Source organism: Ambystoma mexicanum, chromosome 4p (genome assembly GCF_040938575.1).
Source record: "Ambystoma mexicanum isolate Mex_15411 chromosome 4p, UKY_AmexF1_1, whole genome shotgun sequence".
Taxonomy (NCBI): domain Eukaryota; kingdom Metazoa; phylum Chordata; class Amphibia; order Caudata; family Ambystomatidae; genus Ambystoma; species Ambystoma mexicanum.
The window spans coordinates 969129660-969149577 of NC_090927.1; the positions used below are offsets into that span (position 1 = coordinate 969129660).

The window sequence follows — 19918 nt, forward strand, 5'->3', positions numbered from 1 at the left end:
GAATATTGCAAAATGTAACCACATTTCATTTACTAACTCAGCATTACAGACCTCAGGAGGGGACATTATCACTTGGGATGATGACCCTTGCCTGCATTACTCGTCAATGAAAAATAAGGGCACTTAAGGAAAGAGGTGGTGTGGGGTGGTATGCAGGCTTAATGCATTTGAGGTACACATAATATTCATGCTGGCTGTATTCACAGTATTTTCTTTAATAGCCTTACAACCCTAAGTGAAGATAGATATGTGATAAAACAATCCTGCAAGGATACAAAGGCCACTTGAGATCTATGACTGTGATGATGTCCTGCACAGTGACATGTTCATCTTAATTTTGATAAACATAATTGTATTGTCACATGGCTTTGCTGGGCTACATTGACCCTTTTCCAAATCCCATGTCTTTGCTCACATGTTTCTCACCTGATTAAATGTCTGACAGCTGCATCAAACTGCATAAACATGACATCTCTCCGGACCGTTAACAACTGCGCCACCTCCCTTGGATCCTGAGGGTTTGGGAGGCTGTCGATTAATTTCTGCAGCTCTCGAAGCTCAGTCCCTATGGAAACATACAGTGAAAAGAAAATAAGACTTTCAGTTCAGTTTAATTTTATTGGCACGTTGTGGTGTGCACAAACACATTTAAGTAAAACACTACTTGCATAAATACAAAAGACATGTTCATACATTACATTTCACACAAAGCACCAATCCTACAAAAAAAGCGAGCACAGTAAACATCAGATAGTCATGATCGAACACCTCAATAAACAAGGGCAAGTTAAGACCATCACATAATGGCCACCATGAATCACAATGGAAAGTGGAACTGAGATGTACAGATCCCCATAAACCAAGTGCCTGATTCACAAAGATGACCAATTGCCGGGGCACGTTAGTACAGGTGTCACTAACTCCTAACAGACTCCTTTTGATTGAGGCACAACATTACATGAATCCGTTAAGAGCATGCAGAGACAGGAATTGGATTTTCACAAGTATAGTCGTAGAAGCAATTTGCTGAGCCAAATTTATCAGCTTGCTTAAAATGAACCTGTAAGTGTGGTCAAGCTGCTAGTTTGCATCCCTACGGCACAAAACCGTAAGCAACCCAAGACATGTTTCGTCCTCATTGGTTATTATCATTGTGGTGTAGCCTGGGACTCTAGGCACAGCAGGCTCAGGAGCCACTTCTGGGCATTTCCACTTGGGATGCATATGTAAAAACTGAGCAGAGATGCGTGGATGGGGTTTAAACAAGTGGCACCAGTAGTCTAGCCTTGTAGATACAAGTGAAGAGAGGAGGGTCCAAACTGAGTAAAAGATGAAATGGGGTCAGGAGGTTGAACCTGGTAGATGTAAAGATGGAGGTAATTATCTGTGCAGGTTTAAATTGCTGTCCAAGAGAAACCCTTGATTGCAAGCCACATGAGATATGGCGAGTATGTTTAGAGGAAAGGATAGAGGGAGGGAAAGGAAAGGATAGGGGAGAGTTCTAAAAGCCGGAATGTAGATAACCCAACTTTGTCTGGAAGGAGGTTCCAGACAGGGTAGGATAGCACAATATAATGGCATATGACGGCTAAACAGTCTTTGATGTGGAAGATAGCGCAGCAGTGAAGGGGGGGGGGATTTGTGTGTCAAAGGCATAAACGTGATACAAGAGCACAAAAGGGGAAGGCACAACAAAGACCAACCCTTGATTTGCAGAGGGGTGGCAAAGGACGTTCCAATGTTTCAAGAGATAGAAAAGGGGAAATGCAGCTGATAGATCACAGAGGATGACGATAGATGACAGGTTGGAGTAATGAGCAGTAGTGAGGAAGTAGGAGACATGGGAAAGTGCTGTTTCGATGGAGTGACACCTGCAAAACCTTTACTGGAGGTAGAGTGGAGGAGTCTGCACGTTTCTAGGCACGGGGTGATGTGGTTGGGCACTACACAATCTAGGATTTGAGAAGAGTGAGGGAGAGGGTGAAAAATGTTAGTATTTAGCAGGATTGCCGGGGCTCACCTTATGGCAGGTTTAGAAGATCCTAGAATACAGGGAGAGGTTGACAAGAGAGGAGAGGTAGGTCAGGAAAAGGGGTCCCTGTACCTCATGAGTCTGGGTTGTGAATTGGTCAACATAAATGCAAGGCAGTTTCTAGACCCGAGGACGGTTGCCAATTAAGCCGGGTGTGGTGGGGGAACGCAGGAGGAGAAAGTGGGGTGGTGTAGGGAAGAGGGAGCCATGAGTGCAGTGAAAGTCTCAAATACTTTTCAGATCTTGATAGAAAAGTATCAGACGCAGTCATTGGCAAAGGCACAGGAAGGGTCAGTAGCTAAGTAGAAGATTTGCAATACTTCCAATGTCTACTAGTGGCGAAACACAAATACAACCAACAAACAGGCCAAAAGAAAAGCAATTGTTTTTCTGAAGAGGGTGCATGTGTGTGGGACTCACCTATGCCTTCAATTCCACCCCAGTCTGCCATCAAAGGCTGTGCACTCAGGGAAATTGAGCTGCCAGGGGGGTTTCCAAGACGCGCAAAGCTAAGAATGTAGGAAGTAATGTCATGGAGGGCGGCCACGATCTGCAGCATCTGGTAGAGGGCTTTAAAAGCAGCCTGTGTGTGACAGAAGACAGTGGAACATAATATAAAAACAGAAAGTGCATGATTTTGTTTAATACTGCATTTTAAACATAAAAAAATAGCTTCAAGGAATTCAACCCATGCAGCTTCTTTGTACCTATCAATCATACTTCGGAGCACTCCTTCATTTGGAGGGAGTCACCTGTCAAGGCTGACGGATAGACAGACAAGGCAGAGTCAAGAAGTATGGTCATATGTGTTTATTAAGAATTAACCAAAATAACAGAGGATTAGATTAGGTTTAACTGATACTCCAGGGTGGGTGTTCCATAAAAAGATGCCAAGAAAACAGGCATTCTAAGGACCGTGGTACTCAGTATTTTCCTCTCTTTCCCTTTCTTTGATAAATATGCCCTCTTTTGGCAACAGTCTCTCACCAGCTCTGGAGTTGAATGTATTTCCACACTTCCCTCTAGACAGTCTTACAGGATCTTGGCCGTGGTCTGGATACTGCTTTGCCCTTACTCAGTTAATGTGATGATCTAGCACCACCACTTTGAGTGCTCTGCAAGACCCTCATGGCGTTGGGCATCAGATTCTTAAGCAAATTTTGAATGCCGAAATATGTCTTCGTCCCCCTTGGTAGGGCCTGACTCAACTGATTTTTTCAACAAGATTTATTTTCCCACTGCATAATATGTTCTATGATCAAGCCGCTGGGGATCTCCCTTCCTCAGTTGCCAACTCCTTTCTCCTTCACAATACTTCGTTCCTTACACTTGTTTTCCCCCTTCTCTCTGTATGGACTCTCTCTTCAACCTCTTACTCTACTATCTCCTCATAACCATGCTACGCTGAGCAATCCTCTATCTCAACAGTCTTCCCATCTACTCCTCCTCTCCTCTTCTGTCAACCTTGTATATTCTCTTTATCTCCTCCGGTCGTCCTCTTGTCTCCATCTGCCACCCACTCATAGTTTCACATCGACTGTGCATATCACCACTCTTTCCATCCTTCTCTTCACCCCTCATGTTTCCATTCTGGTCCACTTGTCACTGCTACTTCATTCACTCCTACCTCCATCTTTGTTCCTGCATCTGTTTCCCTTCTTCTTTTCTCATTTTCTACTGTTGTTTTCACACTCCCCCTTCCTTCCTCCGATATAACTTTCTCCTCTACTCATTCACCATCCCTGACTCTCCTGTGCTCCTCCACTCTTAAGATCTCGGTTGCGCCTTCTGTTTCCCTGCAAGCTCCTCTCTTTACATTCATACTCCAATTCCCCCACTTTGCTCCTCTTTTCTACACTCTCCCCTTGCTACTCCATCTGCCTCCTTTTTCCACTCTCCCCTTTCCAGCATCAGCGGCTCTACTTCGTCACATCACCTCACTCCAAACGCCTTCTCCGCAATCCTAATTCACACACTTTTAGTTCACAGTTGCCCCCTTTTAATTCCTCTCTGGGCCAATTGCTAGATACCTAACTATCAGGATTGTCTTTCTGTTAACCCCCACCGATCCACAGTCCACCTAAACTGTCCGGAGAGAGATAGAAAATACCCCGTGGGCAGAATTGGTAACCCCTGGAAAGGGAGGATTCTCTGGATGCTGCAACCCTCTGAGTCCTGGATAAAAGAGAGCAAGAGGAACCTGTTAGAATCAATGTGTGGAATATGACAGATATAAGTGTATGCACTAATATGTACCTGGTGATTTGTCTTTGCAGGTCCAGAATCAGGCAGCAGGTCCAACCCCACCCTGATGATCCATCTAGGCCCGACCAAACATGGACGATACGATGGCACGAGGACACAGGGCCAGCAAGCAGTCCAGGTAAGAGTCAATGTCCCAGGTAATGAAGAATAGCTCACAGCACAGGGCAAGTCCAGATTCCAGCAGTGACGTATGTCTAAGAAGAGGTTTTCCTAAGTGAGCCAGGCGAGCAAGGTTGAACAGGGAGGGCCAAGGTCAAGGTATCAACCAACCAGGAGGGTGGACAGGAGAGTGCTGAACGAAGGAAGGACAGGGGAAACAGAGCAGCACCAGCCACCCATAGACTTGACATGCTGATCTGAAAGGAAGGGCTATCTGTGCCCCCTACCCACCCAGGACATGTCACAAGGATTCATTTTAAAATCACGAGGATTCCTTTAAAAATCACACAGGGCTCGGCTTGGCCCTGGACAAGACCTGCGCATCTCCTCTGCCACAGAGAAAACAGATCGGAGTGGGGGCTTTCATTACCAGGGGCAGCTCCAACTGAGAGCCAACACGGGGTCAGAGCGGCGGGTGCTAGTGCAGTGCGACTGCAGTTGCAGCAACATAAACTGGCATGTACCACATGTGCAGTCCGACTCCGATGGACAACCGCAGCCGGATCAGGCGATAGACCTGACTGTGCCAGTGCAGTCCGGCTCCCTTGCACAGTTGGTTGAGTGTACTGTTGCAGTAGTACATTGATGCGTCGCCAATGGACTGGTGCACCAGGATCAGGCACAGACTGGCGCGTACCATTGCAGTGTGACTCTGATGAACAACTGGAGTAGGCGATAGACCGGATTGTGTTAGTGCAGTGCGACTACTGTGCACAACTGCAGCAGGGGCAGATCATCCCATCCTAGTGCTGCTACTCCGATGGGCAGATGCAGCCGGAGCGGGCGATAGACCGGTGTAACAGTGCAGTACTATTCTAGTGCACAGCGCCCGCTGGAATAGTGGCAATGCAGTGCGACTCGCTTGGAGCACCAAGCTGGGGCTAGAGCGAGGCACATACTGCCAGAGAAGGCCCATGGGTGATGTTATCCCAGGGGACCACCCTTTGCGGGGCATCAGGGACACACCCCACTTGTGATAGTAGCCTGTGTCTCCAGTGCCGGGTCCCTGTGCCACCGTAGGGCACCTGCTCCCCAACTGGAGCGACTGTAGCACCCAGTTTCCATTGTGCGGGCCTTAACCTCAGCTCTGTTCTCCCTGTGCCTGTTGCCCTGTATTGAAAGACAGGCAAGTTTTTCCCACCCGATGCATGAAACATGGTCCTGGAAAATCTCTACATTGTACTGAAAGATGCAGTGGACAAACCCGGCACTCCTGAACTGACGGTCAAAAGTACTAGATGCCTGCTAGACTGCCTGACTCAGAGCATGACAGAGTAACAGCTGGGTTACCATCAGAGACTATTGCAGAATCCACAGCCTGAAACACAGAACATATATAGATCAGTGTGTTAAGTTCTTCTGAGCTCGCCATCCTTCTTCCCTGTTTTTGGTGACTTGCCACATCTCGTGCTCCTGAATTATCTGCAACTGTCTTGCTGCTCGGCCATCCTGGTGAGTTTGACGTGCATTGGGCAGTTTCTCTGTGCATTTCAGCTTCTCCGTCTCTCTCGCCCCCTCTCCATCTCTCTGCTTTCCCCCTCCATGGTGCTCTCCATCTCTCCTATTTACTATAACTGCTACTTTATCACCTATCCTACTTCTCTCTCGAAGTCTGGTAGGAAAAAGTTCAAAAAAGATCTCCTGTCCTGAAATCCAGGCCTGCTCATTGCTGACACCTACATCAATGCTTCTTCCAGGCAGACTGTCACATACATCCTTTTTGTTGCTCCCCTTCTGCACCTAAGATCTCCCCACATGGTCTCTGTCCTCTCCCTTTTTTCTTCGTTGCCCATTAATGGTGGCACCAGATGGAACCTGCTCTTGGCAGGTTTCTCATCCTGCAGGTGTATCATTCATATCTATCATAACGGCACTGTCATGACCCAGGACTCTCAGCCCAACCTCCTCCTTCTTGATAGGCGTCTTCCATCTCTCATCCACTTCCTCCCTTCTACTGCCAATCCCTCTGTCTGCTGCCCCTCTGTCTGCCACCCCGTTTCCGCTTCTCCATCACCTGCAGGTATACCACATTCCTGTATCCTGCTTTGGAAGACCTTTAAAGGTGACAACCAGCTACACCTAGCCACCCTCAACTTGCGTTTTGCTGTTATACACTCCTCTGATATCTGTCTCTTTCTCGAAGACTTTGACCTTGATGTTCTCGCTCTCACTGAGATGTGGTTCACTGCCAGCTCTGTCACTGCTTTTGAGACACTCCTCCCTGAGAGTGACAAGATCCTCTCTAAACCCAGACCTAACTGATCTGGAGGCTGAGTGGCCTTGATATTCCCTGAATGGGCCCCTGCTACTATCATTCCCACTCATACCTAATCTTCATTAAAATGCCTCATCTGAAGGCTTGGTGTCTCTCCAACACTCTCGTTGACTCTTGCCAGCATCTATAGGACGCCTGGTCCGGTCTCTCTCTTCCTCTCGGACTGGTCTGACCTAACCTCTAATCTTCTTGCCTCTACCTCCAAGTGTCTCCTCCTCAGAAACTTCAATGTTCACCTTGACTCTCCTGATTCTACCATTGGACTTTTTCACAGCCTCTGTGACATCCTTTCCTGCACCGTTCATCCCTCCGGTCCGACACACTCAGCCAGACATACCTTGGATGCTCTCATCTCAGCAGATATCCCCATCTCTCTCCTTGTTTGTCCATGCTCTCCTGCCCTCTCACATGGATCTCTTATGTCCCCTGGCTAAACCTTTGCATGCATGGCCAGTCTTCTTCTCTGTCATTTGACGGACAAAGCGAGTGTCAGTTGCTGCTTTTGCCTCCACTTTCATTCCCACTCTCACTCCTGCCACGGACTCCCACACTGACTCCTCCCTTGCTAATCTTCACCTCTCTATCACCAACACCCTGGACATCCTTGCCCCTGTCACGAGGATCTGCATGAAGCCTGCCTCCAAGCGCAAAACCTGGTATGACTCACTGCAGAGTTGATGAGTTGAAGTGGCAGGCATCAGGCACATCATCTGACAGACTGGCCTGCTGCTTGCTCCAAAGGCAATACAGACTTTCCATCCGCTCGAAGAAGAGGGCCCATAGCCAAGCCTGCATCTATGGGGCCACTAACAAAATGGGCGAACTGTTTAAAATCTGCAAGGAACTCGCCAATCCTACTGCAGTCTCCACTTCTCCCCTGCCATCCCTGTACCTCTGTACTTCACAGGCCTCCCACTTTTTAATCAAAACTCAGGACATCTGGTCCTCACTCTCCTCTACTCTCCTCCCTCATCCCTCCCCAGCTCTCAGAACTCCCTTGGCCCCACTCTCCTCTTCTCTCCTCTTTCTTGCCCATAGCACCAGATGAGGTCTTTAGACAAGTCCTCTCTATGAAGGTTTACTCCAAACAGGTGCTACCCTGCTCCTCCAAGGACAACATTGACCCTGGCCAATTTCTGTAATCACTCCTTTGCCACTGGCTCCTTTCCGCTACCCCTCAAGGATTCGCTTGTGCATCCTCTCCTCAAAAAGCCTTCTGCCGACCCCTTCTCCCCAGCTAACTGCCACCCTATGTCCATTACCCTCTTCCTGGGCAAACACCTGGAGAAGCTGGTCATCTCCGAACTGATCCAATACACTGGGCCTCATTACGAGGTGGGCGGTAAGGGATTACCGGCACCACCGCCCTACTACCTGTTCCCTTTGTGGGTCCTCCCTTAACGCCTGGTTTCACCAGGCGTTAAGGACGGGACCCGCAAAGGGACTTTGGAGCTAATAACGGTACCGCAATTTGCGGTACCGTTATTAGCACCTTCCCCGTTCCCATTGAGCCCTATATGGGCTCAATGGGAACGGGGAAGGGCCGTGGTGAATGGGGAATTACCTCCCCCGCCAACCTTGGAATGGGGCGGTAATAGCTCCATTCACCAGGGAGCAGTCGGTAAGGATTTGGAGGCAGCCATGGTGCTAATAGCGCCATGGTTACCTCTAACCTCGTAATGAGGCCCACTTTATCTGTTGGTTGTCTCCACAACCACCAGTCTTGCTTCAGAGCAGCCAGCCAGAGGCCCGGAAACTGCTCTACTGAACACCCATGTAGACTTGCTCTCAAATCTTGATTTCAACTCTCCACCGGTTCTTATCCTTCTTTCCTCTACCTTCGACATGGTCAATCATGCCGCCCTGACAAATCGCCTCTGTGACACCCTTGGCATCACAGGCCTGGCACTGGACTGTTTGACCTCATTCCTCTTGGACTGACCTTCCCAGGTTCAACTGGGCCTTTTCTCTCCCCTAATCACACTCTCGATCTGCGGCGTCCCTCAAGGCATTATCCTCTCGCGGTGGCTCTTCAACATCTACATTGCCCCTTTGGCCCACCTGATCTCCTCCTCTCCTCACTCCCAGTGTTATGCTGATGACACACAGCTCTCCTTTACGCTTCCCTCTACTGCCTCCTCTTCATCCTCTCTCATCCCTAACTGTCTGACTGCTATTCAGCCATGGTGTGCTGCCAATGATCTCAGCATTTAATGCCAGTAAGACTGATGTCTTTCTCATTGGGACCCCAGCTGTCTCCTTCCCCCTGGCCAATCCCTAAGGGTCCCCCCTCACCCTCTTGTGAAGCAAAAAACCTTGGTTTCATCTTTGACTCCTCTGTCTCCTTCTCTCCTCACTTGCGGATCTTGCCAAGAAGGCCCACAATACCAGCTACAACTCCTCAAAGCCATTCTCCCTTTCCTCCCCTTCCCCCAGAAACTCAATGTCACCAGACCTCTGGTCCTCTCTAGGTTGGACTACTGCATACGTCTCTTCCTCAATCTTCCTTTATCATACCTTCGCCCCCTTCAACTAATCCAGAATAGGACTGCAAGACTTATCCTTGGCCTCAAGCCAAGGGACTGCATCACTCAAGCCCTAAAATCTCTCCACTGGCTCCCGGTTGCTGCTAGGATCAAGTTCAAAACCCTCTGCATCATCCACAAGACATTCTGGGGCATGGGACCCCACTACATCCAACTCTCTCTCCCTAAATACCTCTGTGCTAGAGCTATATGAGAATACTGCAGTGGGAAGCAGATCGGACCATGTATGATGGGCATTGGTGGTTTAACACCGCAGATACTGTTCTAGAGTGTGGTTTAAGCGTTCTGTCTGTGCATTGGTTTGGGGGTGGTAAACGGAAGAAAGAGCTTTATCTATCCCCAGAGAATCGCAAAAGGGCATTCCAAAACTTGGACGTATATTGGGATCTCCGGTCTGTCGTTATGGAGTGAGGTAAGCCATGAAGACGGAATATGTCTTTGAGAAAAACAGATGCCATATGGGGAGCTGAGGGAACCCCAGGTAACGGAGTAAAATGGGCCATTTTAGAAAAGGAATCTATGGTCACCAAAATAGCAGTATACCCTAAGTCAACAATGAAATCTGAAGAAATGTGTGCCCAGGGATCTTGAGGCAGGGGAGCTTGTTCCAAACAGCCAATGGGTTTGGACATGGAATATTTGCTTATGGCAGAGAAAGGGCAGGATTCCACGTAACTCTTTACATCTCTGTTCATGGAAGACCACCAAAATGTGTGGGATATCAACTCCACAGTAGCTGAAATCCATTTGTGTCCAGCGGTGAGACTGTCGTGTACCCAAGACATGCCTTGTCTTTGAAGAGATGTGGTCGGAATCACGAGAACCAGAAAATATAGTGCATCTTTAAGGGAGAGGTTAGGATCTTCCTTTAAGGAATCAGGGATGGCAGGAGTCGCATACACCTTTTTGATTTGGTCAAGGAAAGGAGTGGTGATGTGGACAAAAGTCTTATCCCCAAAACTCTTTCCATCGATGAGGAATTCTCTCTGAATTCTCCTCCTTGTCTTAACAGAGTATCAGCAATTATATTTTGAGTACCCGGGATGTAAGTAATGCGAAACCCAAATTGCGAAAAGAAATAAGCCTAGTGTGCCTGTCTGCTGTTGCGGCATTCCATCTTTTGCAATACTTGCAGGTTCTTATGGTCAGTGCAGACTTTGAATTCATGGAGCGACCCTAGTAAAAGATGTCACCATTCGGTGCAGGCTTCTCTGATGGCCAAGAGCTCTTTTTCAATAACTGAATCATTTCTCTCGCTGGGACCCAAGGTGCGAGAAAAAAAGGCCAATGGATGTTCAACGTTGTCCTTACCTCGTGTTTATAGCGCACTTTCAGTTGTGGAGAATACTTACTTCCTACAACTGGGTAATATCCTTGCCTCATGTCTGTGGCGGTTTCCCAGGTATAGAGAGTGCTCACTGCCTGGTGCTAGAGTGTGGTCTCGCCTCGTGTGTTGTAGCGCTGTTTTAAGTCCCCACAGTGTGTCCTTCCTTGATACTGGGTGGGTCCCAGGCAGCGGGGCACGCCTCAAGCACTTCAAGCTTGCTCTCCTAGTAATGTGTGTCAAGGAAGGGAGGCCATGTACCTTCTTTAGTATTCCCCCAGCCTGCAGATGTTATCATGCAGCCCTGGCTGTCTGCTGGAGTAGGGCGAAAATGGTGTTTGACACGGATATTGCAGCCGTTCCTGTGGCCCAGGGGGTCCCGGAGAGCCACGTATCCAGTGCGGTGCAGCCAGCAGTAATCCCCCATGCCCACAGTCCTGGTGAAGTGCGCACCATCTCCGCCGCCCGCCGCCCAGGGTCCACCTATTCCCACAGGCGGACGGCCGCTCACGATTTCTCGGTGTTCCAGGGCAAGGTGAACTTTTAGAGCTGGAACAAAAACTGTTGTGGTGTTTCGGCATCCACTGGCAGCAAGCTCACAGGTTTATGGTCCTCCTACTCACAGGATTGAATCAACAGGATCTAATTCAGTGCAGAGCTCAATGGTTAAGCAGCCTTTTCATCAGCGCACAACAGCACCCCCCTTTGAGCACTTTTTTGAAGGAAAGGTAGTTTTCGTTGTAGCGGATGTGCAGAGGTAGAGTGTTCCAGATGGTGGGAGCTAGCATAGAGAAAGCCGAGCGGCCAACTCTGGTGGAGTGGTAAGGTGAAACAGCAAGGAGGAGAGCTGAGCCCGATCTGAAGTTTCCAAGGGGTTGGTAGGGGATGATTTTGTTCTGCAGGAACTCAGATCCTGTATTATGAAGAGCTCTGTGTGTGAAGCACACGGCTTTGAAGTTTGCTCTTAGGCTAACAGGATGCCAGTGCAATATTCTGAGTACGGGGTGATGTGTTCTCTGGGAGAGAGGGCATCGAGCAGCATGGCTGCTGCGTTTTGGATTCATTGAAGCTTCCTGAGCTGGCACCCTGGGAATGCAGAGATAGAGGGAGTTGACGTAGTCTAGGTGGGAGATGATGATGGTCAGTATTGTGGAGGAGATGTAGGGAAAGATTTGTTTTAGTGGAAGTGGCAGGTTCTGGATACAGAGTTGATGTCTTTGGCCAGAGATAGGTCTGCGTACACAGTGCATCCAAGGTTTTTAGCGGAGGTGGAGGCGGCAGGTGGGGTAAAGGTTGGTAGATCAGAGCAGTTTTGCCGCATATTAGGATTTCTGATTTGATGGGTTGAGGATTAGTTGGTTGTTTGTCATCCAACAGTCGATATACGAGAGGGAAGAGTCAAAGTTGGGAGGTGTGGAGGCTGGAGTGTTGGGGATTTTGAAAATTATCTGGGTTTCATCTGCGTAGTTGTAGCAGTTAAGGTTGTGTGAGCGGATGAGAGCTGGCAGTGTGTTTAGATAGAGGTTTAAAAGGAGGGGTGAAAGGGAGGCTCCTTGTGGCACCCCTTTTGTAACGCGGCAGGAGGCGGAGGAGAAAGGAGAGAGTAAAATGATTTGTAAGCATTTGGAAATAAAAGAGGTGATCCAATTAAGGGTGGAGTCTTTGATGCCTAGGATGAGGAGCCTGCTCCTGAGTATTTTGTGGTTGATGGTATCAAAGGCCAGGGATAGATCCAGGAGGATGAGTGCAGCATACCCTTCTGAATCTGCAGTTCTTTTTAGGTCATCTCATATGGAGGCCATAGAGGATTCCATCATCACAGAGGGGGTTGGAACCCCGATAGAGCTGAGTTAGGGAGTCCCTTGGCTTCTGTGAAGAGGCCAAGTTGCTTATATGCCACACGGTCAGTTTATTTAGCAATTAAGCGGGTGTTGGAGATTGCACAGTAGCTTGAAGGGGAGAGTGGGTCAAGGCTGGGTTTTTGAGAAATGGTTTGACATGAGAGGTTTTGAACGCCTCTGGGAAGGTGCCAGGTGAGAGGGATTTATTTATGATGGAGTGGGCTATGCTGCCAACACAGGTGGAGGTAAGGATCTTTTCTAGAAGTGGTGGTGGGCAAAGATCTCCAGGAGAGCCCGAGGGCTGGATAAGTGCTATAAGGTTGCAGTAGGTCTGCACATAAAGTGCAATTTGCATTGATCCAGAAAGGTGTGATAGGTTTTGCTATCACCCTTAAATATTTTTAGCGGAGCTAAGGGGAAGGGTTGAGATGATGTATGCAGCAGTAACAGAAATCATTCAAATATTGCACATCACTGTGTTATTTGTCTCTTGTCTTACTCATGCCAACATCTTGCAATGTACATGAATTATGTATCCTGGTACATAGAAGAACCTGCTAACCTATCAAGGATGTAGATGTAATGTTGGCAAATAAATGAATGTTAATGACTCCTCAATAAATATTCTCAAAATGATTTGATTATCATTTACATTGACAGCCTCACATTCTCATTTACAATTCTATTGAAATCCTCAGTGTCCTTATGCCTATTGCAACCCTCAACATTTATTTTTGCAACATGTGTTTGACTCAACCCTGCTTCTTCAGGACAATTTGATATAGTAGTTAGCTTATCGAGGTACCATCTTTATCAGCATGATTATCATTGTTCCGTAATTGCGCATAAGATTTCCTTCATATTTAAGTTGTTTCTACCTTCATTTTGTCTATGGGATTTCATTTTCTTAAATAGTGTGTGTCTTTTCTCAGTTTAATAAATGCTATATTGTAATTATGGATACGATACCTCTTTGAACTTCTTTATGTGTTTTGTTTGCAGTTAGATTTGTAAGCACTCTGTGTAAGGAGCCAAACAGCTGCCTCCCGCTAGAGTGATTTGTTCTTTTGCTTATCACTACTGTGTACCAGTGCCATACACTGGAAAATAAACATTTACACCATACACAGGGCACATCACAAAATTAATAACCTTTACTGTGCTTGAATTACCCAATAGTGTTCATTGCAGTGACCTTAGAAGCAAGAAAGCCAAGTCATCTTGACTAGGAATTGAATCTGTGAACTGTTGGGCTCTGGTCAAGTGTTCACACCACTTAAGTATTTACAATCAGCAGTACACATAGTGAGAAAACAAATATACTCCAATAAGAGAAAACACTGTGTGGTTTGTCTTGGCTAATACAGACCTTTTCTGGCAGTGTTTTAAACATGATCAGCACTTCTGAAGGGTGATGGATGAACCACAGGTTGAGAAGGCTACGCCCATCAGCTGACAGCAAGCATCGTGGACGCTCCTGAAATATCCTGCAAAATGCAATGTGTTATTGTTTGTGTATCATCATGGGGCATTAGCAAGTGCTCTTCCCCATACAGGGGCCTCTAAAACAGAGTCACCCGCCACTAGCAAAATACAGATCACGGTGCAAGGTGCACAATTGTCTAAAAGCCTTCATCCGCAGAAGGTTGAGTTGGCATGGTGATCTGCTCCCAATCTTTTAAAGCTGTGATCACATATTGCACAAACTGCCTACTCAAGGCCCTCATTTTTGTGAAGGTCTTGAAATCAAAGGAAAGAGACGAACTGATAATGTGTCTGCTCGGAAAGCCTCTTTTCTGTGATTCTGATCCATCAATGCACACATTTTTGTATGCATTTTTTCAAGATGTTATGAACACATGAAATACAGCGTTGCCTTTGAGCAAGAGATACTGACATTTAAGTATTAATTGTATACAACTATCTCCAAGGTATCACTCAAGGGCAATTTGCTTGTCACAATATGGCCACCGAAACATGCACAAGCAGATGCCATTTATGGAACCTCAACAAGTACCAAAAACGCCACCACACCAACCAATTCAACAACCATGCCCGATGGAGCGTGCAAACAAAAATCATCACCTTAAATAAGTCATTACAAAAGGATCGTATGCCAAGCAGAGTAAGTGCCTTATTTTCCTTACTGGGCTTGGAAAGCAATTTCCAAAGCAGTTCCAGGAAGATTCATATGCTGACTAACACTATAATCATACCCACACAATGCATGGGGGATATTAGCAAAATCAAACACAAACTCTCAGCTATGACTATTCTGCAAAAAAACTTAAACAAATGCTTGAAACTATACAGAATCATTTCAGTAATATTTTCCATTAGTGCGTTCCATGGCATATGTGCCAAGGATCCATGAACAAACGCCATCCCAAATGCATGCAACTCCAAATGATCAAGTATACATAAGAGCTACCATCTTGAATTAACGATACCTTTGAAGTTCTCATAAAAATTAGAAGCATCAACTACCTACATACCTGTATTAAGCATGCAGATTAAATGAAAGTTGCTGATCACATTCAACAAAGTAGAACTGAGTTTGTTTAGCTCAGAATAGCATAAACCTTGGGATGCTGTAATTGGGCCTCATTACGAGTAGCGCGGTAAAAACGGGGTCATGGCGGAACGAGCGGGTCCGTGCTCGTATGACGCTGCTAATAGCGGGTGATTACGAGTGCGCGAGCATGCGCGAACCCCCATGCCAGTAATGGCCATACCGGCATGCCACAAAAGGCCCTCCAACCCTCCGATAGCGCCATCACGGGACCCGCCGATGCTGGCACCGCCTAGGAGGAACCCCTAAATACCGACCCGGTAATACCAACATGCTAATACTGGGCTCGTAAAACCGGACCTGGAAACAACATCATCGCGTCAGAGCAGGAAATGGGCCGGCGGCCATCTTTAAAAACACAATCCATTGCAATCCTCCCAAACCACCAGTTGATTCCTGGAGAGCTCTGTGCCAATACTTTGAGAATGTATAAGGCTACCCGGAAGACCACCCCCCGGCTGCGGAAACAGCGTTTCTCCGACGCTGAATTAAATATGTTAGCGGACACCCTTGCTGCACATGCAGACCTCATGAAATCCCATGACATGAAGCGTGAGGTGCAGCAGAAGAAGAAGGACATCTGGCAGGAGGTAGCCCGCAAGGTGTGGGTTGTAGGAACGACCCCACGTAGTGTCAAGGACTGCAGGAAGAGCTGGGATGACCTCCGCTTGAGGATCCGCAACATCATGGCAAGCAACAGGAGAGAGGCCATGGCCACAGGCGGGGGTCACCACTCTCATGCCAAAATGATGCCCTCGGAGGAGACCGCAAGCAGCTTCATAGATCCAGAGTCCATCGAGGGATTCGGGGAGATGGAGACGGCTGCGGCATCATCCCCAGAAGGAGGTGAGTGACCCTGCAGATCCCTGTAGGGGAAACCATGACATAGCACAAGTGATGTGGAAGAGAGTCTAGGCAAGGCAATGCATGTCCCAACACCCACATTAACATATCCAAGTCCAGATGGTGGGCCAAACCCTGCCAGACAGAAATGCATGCTGAGTGCCAATACCATAACCAACACACAGCCAACACACCTGGACCGTGCCCATGTAACACATCACACAAACCCCAAATCAATGGCATGCCACTTGCCATGCAGTGAATGCCAAAATGCCCCCTCAGAATACCCTGTGTGACACACCTGTAAGACATGAATGCATGATTGAATGAATAATGAACAGCACCATTGTACGCTTCTGGCATGTAACACCATCACTGATGCCCTGCATCTCTTGTACCCCCCAGGCACCGATGAGGAAGATGCCAGGCAAGACAACACCGCGAGGGCATCCACCTCCCACCCAAAGAAAAGGGCTACCGCCACCACCTCTGTGGCAGCCAAGCAGGCCACACCCACAGCCAGTGTGCCTGACCGAGCCGAGACACAGCCAACAACACCTGCTGCCAGTGTGCCTGACACACTTGAGACCCAGCAGCCCACAACCAGTTGAAGGGGAGTCCCTACAACCATCAGCCACCACTGAGGATGACTTGGATGGCAATGTGGACCAGGAGGGAGTCACAGAAGTGACATGTCCACCCGGCCCAAGCCCTGTGTGCACCCCCCCGCCCCATATTGAGCCCTCACCCACCTACAGCAGTGCTGATCCCTGCCTCCATGACTCGGACCTGAGCCCCTTCGAAGAGGACAGCATCGCAAATGCAGGCCCCGTAAGTGCACCACCCACACACTCCAGCTCCCACCAACACCCTCGAGTCACGTCTGTCGAGGGTGGAGGCCCGACAGGAGGCCATGGTGGAGCTACCTGCGGCAGTACATTGCGGATGGAGAGGACACCAGGCGGGGAATCGCCACTGCCATTGCGGGGACCAAAGCAGCCATTACAGCAAACACAGCCGCTGTGAATGCGTCGGCTGTGCTGATGAGGGACTGTCTGGGGGCAGTAACACAAGTACTTACTTCAATCCTGCTCCACATGCAGTGGCCACGCCTTGCAGCAGCCACCGACTCATCATCAGCCACCACACCTGCTTCCTCAGTCCCCACCAGCCCTGTGCGCCAGACCCGAAGGAGTGCAAGGCACACCAAAATGCCGCCCCCGGACAGCAAAAAGTCCCGCAAGTAGTGTGGGCGGGCAATGGGACTGGGACACATGGTTGGGGGTGAAGGGGAGCATTTTGTGTTTGTGGAGTTTATTGGGGGGTTTGGGAGTTTGTTGGGTGCGTTTGGGAGTTCACTGGGGGGTTTTGGAGTTTGTTGAGTGGGTTTGGGAGTTCACTGGGGGTGGGGCGGAGTGGTCACATTTTTGCTGTTCGAACTAATACACCCGTTGTGAGAAAAAACATTCAATGGCTGGACATTGTTAATTTTGTGTGTATCCATTTAATGTGTGACGGTGTTCAGTGCCCAACTCCCAACAATCCCTGTGTGCATGTCCACATGGACCCAGTGTGTCACTGACACATGTCTATCATAGTTCCTGTGGTTCAGAAGTATTCGTGAATCAGTGCTTGGCCATCCCGTGCATCACGTACTGGAAGGGGGGCTACTTCACCTCCGTCTCCATCCTCATCATCCTCACCCGGTGCATGCCTGTCAATGTCAGGTGGCTGTGGTACATTTCTCCGGACGCACATGTTGTGCAGCATGACACAGGCCATGGTGATCTTTGCCACCTTCTCAGGCCTATAAAGGAGTGCCCCACCAGACCTGCTTAGGCAGCGGAAACGCGCTTTCAACAGGCCAAAGGTCTGCTCAATCACAACACGGGTACGGGTGTGAACACGATTGTACTCCTCTTCATGGCTGTTCTGCGGTTTCCGCACAGGGGTAAGTAGCCACGGCCTCAAGGTATATCCTCCATCACCTGCAAGCAAATACAAATAGGTGTGTGTCACTCTGAGCTGGCACCTTCAGGAAGCACAGTCATGGCCGCAGCTATTTGGTGTGGACATGCACATGTCCCTGTACGTATGCAAGAATGTTACCTAGATGCATACTATACTGCTATGAGGTGTGGTAGTCTGGATGGCGTTCAAAAGATGATGCAGGGTGAAATAGCCAGGGTCACACTAGCCACATTGGCACAGTTGCAGTCCTGTTCAGTCATGCATTGCTTGACATACCCATGGTGGCCTGGTTGTGCCTCTTACTTGTTGTCATCGATATGCATAATTGGTAAAATGTTTGCCAGTGATGTGTCATGTTGGGTTTGGGATATTCAGGTCAGGAGTGTCTAGCTCTGCATGCATTCTCCAATCACCGTCAATTGCCACCCAGGTGGAGTAGGCATCCCCCCCCTTTCGCAGACAGGTGGAGTATGCATCCCTACACATCAGTAGCCCAAAGTACTGCCATGGCCCAGTTCGGCAAATCACCAAGCAGCCAGGCACGTGGTCCAGCATGTTGCTCCATGTGACGGGGTAGCGTGGAGTTACGCAGCACCATGGCATCATGTGTTGATCTGGGAAATCGGGCGCAGCAATGTGTGATGATCTTGCTGGAGTCACATACCATTTGCACATTGATGGAGTGGTATTGCTTGCGATTGTGGTACACCCCCTCTATGGCATGGGGGACTACCAATTCCACATGGGTGCAGTCCAGGGCACCAACACAATTGGGCATGCCTGCCAGTGCATGGAAGCCTACTTTGGTGTCGGCATCTCCTGGGCAGTCCGTGGTAGGGATATGTGGGTGCTTGCGTGCTTCAGGAAGGCATCCAGCACTTGGCTCAGCATTCAGGAAAATAGTGGTTGTGAAATGCCATGCAGCTGCCCCACTGTGTTGATAGGTGCCTGTGGCCAGGAAGTGGAGCACAGACACCACCTTTAGTAGCTGGGGGATGGCAGTGTGTCTTTCTATGAGGCTGGCAATGTCGTTGTGTATCATGTCCACTATGGTGTCGATGGTGTCCCGGTGTCCCAGTCCAACCGGTACAGGGTGTGGATCTGCTCAGGGGTTAGGTTGAATGGCCTGGGTCTGATGCGAGGGACTGGTGGCTGCCTATGAGGCACTGCTGGCTGCGCTTGTGGTAATTGCTGGCCCTGTCTCGCCCTCCTTCTCCTCCCGCGTCTCCTCTGTGCTGCCTGTTGTTGCTGCTGTAGTTGTTGTTGGAGTTGCTGTTGTTGCTGTAGTTGTAGCAGTATAGGCATTTCCTGCAGCGCCATGATTGCAACAGCTAGTGGTAGCATTTTGGTGTAGGAAGGGGTGTGGTGTGTGGGTGTACTCATTTTATACTGGCCCAGCCTCCATTGACTCCACCTGTGGGGATTGTGTGCGCCTGTGGCAGTTGGCTTGATTGCTGATTGCTGTTTTTGGGTGGTCCGCGATGCCTGTATGGCCGGCATCGTGCAGCCCCTGATTACCGCCTTCGGGATGCCGGTATTTGCATGACCGCGTGGGTTGTGATGTCCTCCTATTACCGGCATGCCGGTATTTGCTCCCCGAAGCGGCGCGAGTACGGTATGATGGTACAGGCGTTGCCGGTATTGGCGTGTTGTCGGGTCGGAATGCCCCGGTACCGTTAACGATGCCGCTATTATCATTCCGCCTTCCTTTTTTTTCATTACCTCCATTCTCGTAATGAGGCCCATTGACTTCGAAATATAATATTCACTTGTGGCACCTAAAATGCCACCAAATGAAGTTCACTGCCATGAGAGAGAATGTGTTCTCAGGTAAATCGTATATATGTCAATGTTTGAATGTGCACATATGAGAAGAATTCAAGAAAACAATTACAAAGAGGATATTCACTTCTGGTGAAGATACATTGATAACATTCTGGTTAACTGGCATGCAGATGAACACACATGCGTTAAGTTCATGAAGGATTTGAACAACAATTCATGCAATATTAAATTGACAATTTCCAGACTAGTAGAAAACTTAAGTTCTAGCTGAGGGGGACAGAGGTAAGGCCATTTTAAGGGGGTAT

At 48.6% G+C, this 19918-nt stretch overlaps 1 long non-coding RNA gene across 1 annotated transcript; it reads right to left on the reverse strand.

Annotated features, from left to right (window-relative positions):
* Nucleotides 1-432: 432 nt before the first annotated feature.
* LOC138453564 (uncharacterized) lies at nucleotides 433-13932 on the reverse strand. Its single transcript, XR_011260470.1, has 3 exons — nucleotides 13812-13932; nucleotides 2453-2615; nucleotides 433-565 (listed from the first exon to the last, which is right to left on the reverse strand). It is a non-coding gene; the product is annotated as an uncharacterized lncRNA (long non-coding RNA).
* Nucleotides 13933-19918: the final 5986 nt, after the last annotated feature.